The sequence below is a fragment of the Rhagoletis pomonella genome, unplaced genomic scaffold, assembly GCF_013731165.1.
Source record: "Rhagoletis pomonella isolate Grant_MI unplaced genomic scaffold, Rhpom_1.0 Rhpom_scaffold_00006, whole genome shotgun sequence".
Classification (NCBI taxonomy): domain Eukaryota; kingdom Metazoa; phylum Arthropoda; class Insecta; order Diptera; family Tephritidae; genus Rhagoletis; species Rhagoletis pomonella.
In genome coordinates this window covers 6253987-6259986 of record NW_023458560.1, presented here as the reverse complement: position 1 = coordinate 6259986, position 6000 = coordinate 6253987, and the positions used below count along the sequence as shown (strand labels likewise).

Below are 6000 nucleotides of genomic sequence, written 5' to 3'. Positions count from 1 at the left end.
GCTGTTACAAACAACCGTTATGTGAACAAAATTAATATACCCTTGTGTACAAGTGCGCTCGGGTATAAAAAAGATACTTGAAATCGCTTCATATTTGGGCTCTCAAAATTGACTTGTCCACAGCAACCTTTTTTGCCCTACTATGCGGCGTATCCCTGGAACCATTTTAAGGTAAACTTAGAGACTAGATTTTATAATTTCATAATTTTAAGCGGTCTAAATACCTTATTTCGCTTAAAAAATATAGAGCTATAACAAAATGGGCACAGAAATAAAATATAAATTAAATTATTTTTCATATTTGTATAAAAACGTGGGGTGAAACCCCTGGGTATAAGCTAGTGTTGTTATAAACTACTAAATGCCCGGCGTGCTTCAGTTCGCCTTAAAAGTATTTTTGTATTGTGACTCCCTCTGAAAACTCTTATGGCCTCATTCATAAAAGATAAAGTAAATTTAAAGGGTTTTATGATGTGAGGTTTCCAAACACGGTTTCGATTTATGAAGCCTTCATTATTTTTTGAAGGTATTTAGAAAGTCAATAAAGTATTGGCTTTCTCCTGGAAATTTAATTTATAATCTTATAACTCGAGTCTACAAATCCCGCAGTTTCTTTAAAGTTATACTAATTCTCATTGACAGCCCTATTGCAATATTTACTTTATCTTATCAATTTACTTAAACTGCAATTTTCAAACAGGTAACAACTTTAAAATTTTTTCTTCTATATTTTAAGTTAGACCTCTAGCAATACATCGGCGAAAATTGCATTCGATTCCATGAATTAGTTTTCGAGTGATGCGCGTATAAACATACAGACAGACAGACAAACATTCTAAAAGTTGTTTATTTGACTTATGTTGCTCTAATAAAGATCCCATATACATTTTTTCTTTAATATCTAAGTATAATGGACACACATCGGCCTGTTACAATTTTATTATACATATGTATAGATATTATATATGATTCCATGTGCTTTGACACTTAAATTTAAGATTTTTCAAAAAGTGGAGTTAATCGATTTGATAACTTAGGCATTCATTTAGCGCATTTCGTTATGTCTCGTATTTCGTACATACATATATTGCATTTGTCTTCTTTGTTTTGATTACACTCATACTTATGCATGTTTCGTACTTTGGCATGGTATATTCTGCTCTTTCCTCCATTTGCCTTTGTTTATTTTTTGATTTTATTTGTTGCACTCATACTTGTAGAACCAGTATGACAGCCGAGTACTGAGGGGGTGTATTTTTGATAATTTGGCGTTGGAGGTTGTGCGCTATCACGTATTCTAATTGCACTTATGAATGTATGGCTACATGTATGTACATGACAACAATTTTATTGGGGCTAGTATAGATGAGAGCTAAAGCTACTCGCATTCGTCGTGCTTCTATCACTAAATATTACTGTTTTTCTCGTACTGCAATTAATGGGAATGCATTCACTGAGTGAATGCATGCATGCCAAACAATTCGATTTGGTAATCACAAACATTTCCTTGGACGGTAAGTAGAAAGAAGTTTGGGTTTTGCACATGTGCATACATATGTATGTACTTACTTATGTACATATGTATATAAATACATACAAATGTAAATAGATTGTGGCCTTGATCTGACTTATCAAAATCTCAAAAGTGGAGCACATATTTTAATTTTTCGCTTTATTTGTGAATACTGGATTTTCGAGGAGGAAAAACATACCGTATGTAGCGATATGTATGTATGTGTAAACATGTGGGTACCTTTTCGCTTGATTCGTTCTACACCTTAAATTTTTATAAAATAAACATTTATGCTCGCTGTTAAAGACTCTTATACATTTTCATTTTATCATCTAGCTGGTAAAGCCGAAGTTTTGACCATATTTGAATTTCAAAACGCCAGTACTCTATTCGCTGAGGATTGTGAGTTCTAAAATAAAGTCGCGAGCCACCGATCGCTTAAATTTGCATCTCATTTAGTACTGCTCAGTTCAATTTTTTATGTACCTTCATATGTAAGTTCTCACGCTCAATGCATACTTATACTCTTCAACATAAATTTACATTTGTTATTTTTAATGTAGTCTGCACTTGCCATCAGTTATTTTAAATAAAACGTTCGATGAATTTGTATGTTTATACATGGACATGTTTACCCTTTAGGGAACTCGACTAACTACTATAAATGAACTATAAGTTCACTATTTATCAATTAGGGGTGACTACGCCTCGATTACTTTATGTTGCTTTCACTTGACAACTTTTACATGATGATGTCGCAATAAAGTAAGTTTGTTTTCAGCTTACTACGAACCGGTTATTAATAATTTCACTTGTAGTGTGCCAATTAATAGAATGTTTTTGGTACTCTCGGTTTTTAATCTTATATGCATGCTAACTATTTAGTTAGTATGTATTAAGACCTCTAAAGATGTGCTATTAACATACATACATTCATCCATATGTACGTGTGTACATACATATGAGTCAGAATTTCTGAAACGGGCCACTTCAATTATGTGATATCTTATTTTCAGTCAGCAGTGGTATTTTTTCATAGCTATTGACAATGCAAAAAAATTTCTAACTTTTATTTTACAAAAAAAAAAATCATATATATCGATAGGTTAACGTGGTCCAAAGTTATGCGGTAACATATATAAAAAAAATATTCCGACGAATTCATAGGAGGAGGAGGTCCTTTTTGTGAAGTCGGTTAAAATTATAGTTCTTCAATTCATTTATTGAACATATATCTCTAATATTCAGAAAACAAGGAACTCATTAGCATGAAAATATTTGCATATATTGCGGACAATACTCTATACGGAGTATATTTATGTTATCTTTAAATACAACAAACGAAATCGGTTGACATAGTCCTAAGTGACGCGGTTACATAAAAAAGAGAAATATTCCGACGAATTGATAACTCCTCATTTTTTTTAAGCTGTTTAAAAAAGGCTTTAAGAAAATATTCATACAATAAGGCCGTTCATTCTATGGATAAAAGCCGATAGGTGCAGCAGGCATTTGTTTACTATTGTGCTTTGACATTTTGTCGTAACGCATATTAGTTTTACATCAGGATTTCTGTTAGTTAATGTAGGAACTTTAATGCATGTGAAACTGCGTTTTGTTTGTGTAAATAACACGAAGGCACAAAAGCCAGCACTTAAAAATTACTTGTTTTCATATTCATATAGACTTACAAAGAAATTTTCGCACTTGTTCGCTATTTTCCCTTTTTATAATGTATGTAATACTATTTCAAAATCTTACTAAATGAATTGGTTAACTACATAGTTTCTAAGTATTCTTTATTTATATTTCTGTAAGGAATGTTACATTTTCAAGATTAAAACGATTTCTGAGAAGTCATGTATCCCATATCTTTACATATGGCGTGAAAATTGCGTTCAAATTCTAATATTTAACTTTTATGCAATTTTTTCTACCGGGTGTATACATACTTAGTTAATAGTTGTTGTAATGGGAATATAAATGTTTAAGACTATCTTTTAGGCGACCGCATTCTATAACTCACTCTCTTCTTCATGCAGTCTATTATGTTGCATCTACGTACAATTGATTAGATGTGTTCTCTCTTTGTGCTTTAAGTATTTGAACCTAAGTACAAATGTACGGAATAAACAGAAGAAATCGGATTTTATAGCTACCCGCAAAAAAAGGCACGCTAATAAATTTACACATATGAATCCATGAATGTATGTATGGTAATGTACATATGTATGTATGTATGTACTTGCAAGGCCTCTTTTTGCTTTAAGTGTTCTATGACTCTCCCATTCTATATTTATATATATTCTCTCGCGTATGTATTTGTATAGATATGAAATTACATACTTTCATATGTACGTACTTACATACATGGGCGTTCGCAGGTACGAGCGGGGGCGACGGCGCCCCCACCCCTACATTCCAAAGTTTCATTGTAAGATTCATTTTATGAATTCATAATCAATTTCCAATTAAAAAAATGTATGCAATAAATTAAAAGTTTGGGTGTCTTCACATCCATTTCGGTAGTTTTGGTAAACTGCTGGTTGTTCTTCGATAATTTTATCAAATGTGAACGTCCTTTTCAGCTTACCTTTGTTAGTCTGATAAACAGTCATTTACTTAAAAAAAGGTAAAATAATTGTTATCTTTTAATATTTTCTCTTAGTTTGTATTTGAATTTAGGTCTAGGTATGCTTAGCTTTCGCAGAGGCTTTGTAGAAAAAACAAAAAAGGAATCATCACTAAAACAATTTATCGGTTTGCAGAAGACACTCGAAGACTATTGTTTAAAACAAGTAATAATCGGATCTAAACCAAATTAGGGTGGGATCAACCACCTTTCCTTTAAAAAAGAATTATCGAAATCGGTTATGCCGTAACATATGTACATAAAAAAAGTATTCCGACGAATAGATAACCTCCTCCTTTTTTATTCCGTTAAAAATAATGAAAAAAATTATGATTTCGGTGCAAAGACGAAGTCGCATTTAAAATTTGCATGCAATTAAGGTAACAAACAAATTTGTATTTTAACTATTCAATAAGTTCATAAAAAACTTTGTGCAATAAAAATACCTTTGTAGGCCTCGGTGCAACTCAATTGTTACAATAACAAGTAATTTTTAAGCAAAAAACACAACCAGCTTCAATCCTCATATACAAATTTAGAGGTACCGTTATTTTCTTCATGACCCAATGATCGGATCTAAACCAACAAATAATGAGGTAAATTATTATAAATTTTTAATAGCTATAATTTAACAATTCTAATAAAATTTACATTAAAAAGATCTCACTCCCCATAAATTATGCTCTGCGTACGCCTATGCTTACATACGTACATGCATCTTTACATATATACAGCCATTCATAGGTTATTCACTATGTCCAGAAAAACATGTTCAAACTAAAAGTACTGAAGGTTATTCACTATGTCCCGAAAAACATGTTGCAAACTAAAAGTACTGAACAACGTTAAATCTCTTCACATAATTCATACCACTAGTTTGGAATTAAGTTACAATTCTTATGTATGTATGTATGTATGTATGTATGTACAATCATATGTAAATTAACATTTGTGTGGGCATAGATACATACATACATACATATGTACATGAATATATGTACCTATAACTATTTATTCGTGAAGTGCCTAGAAATTTAACGCGTCTTATCGCTATAGACCGGTAAATAGTAACGTATGTACATATGCTGCTACTTTTGGGTGTTGGTTTAGGTTATTATTAAGTATTAGTGGAATTCGCGCTTCTGTGTATTTGCTGTATCCTGCGTAAGTGTAACTGTCCTGCAGAAAATCTGACTAGCCTAGAAGCGAGCGTAGAACTAGACCTTTTGCCCACAGTACCAGTTCTAGCTCAATACCCAAGCAATGCTTTCAACTGTCCAGTTTTACACGGCGATATCATTGGCGGTGGCAATTGTCGCCCATTGCATTACTTTGCAACCAGTTTTTAACCGGTTCCATTTTGGACAGTTTTTTTTATAAGAAAACGTTTTTGCGAATCAATATTTGGACATTTGTTTTCGTTTTTTCTTTTCTTTTACAGATTCCGTTTTTGTTACATATTTTATTAAAAAAAAAATATTGTAAGCTGCACGCAACAATTTAAATTCATTAAATTTGAAAACTCACAACTGCCTCCACCGCGATTTGAACTCGCGACCAAGGATGGTTGAGTCGGAGGTCTTCTCGCTGAGCTACTTTCGTATTGTACGAGTAGTGAGCATTTGCACATATACACCGCAAGTTTCAACTGTCCCGCTCTGCATTCCTCTTGCACTAGTTCAGAGATAGTTCTGAGATATGTAGTTCGGAACTAGCGCTTTGTCAGACTGTCCCTAAATTTTACTGCAGGGTGGTTGAGCGTATGGTTGTTGTTGCATGTGTATTTGATGTACCGCTAGCAACAACAAATCACACGCTCATGCAGTTACAGTTACACAAAATACAACGCATACAC

At 32.8% G+C, this 6000-nt stretch overlaps 2 protein-coding genes across 5 annotated transcripts in view; both read right to left on the bottom strand.

Moving 5' to 3' along the window:
* The window catches only part of LOC118740340, a 47492-nt gene extending 42327 nt beyond the window's left edge, over positions 1 to 5165 (bottom strand). For both annotated transcript variants that reach the window (XM_036471836.1, XM_036471837.1), the window contains exon 1: positions 5147 to 5165. The gene's annotated coding sequence lies outside the window, so the exon portion shown is untranslated. The remainder of the gene's footprint in view (positions 1 to 5146) is intronic.
* Positions 1 to 6000, bottom strand: part of LOC118740338 (ATP-binding cassette sub-family G member 4) — a 559608-nt gene that overhangs the window by 297144 nt on the left and 256464 nt on the right. The window lies entirely within an intron of this gene.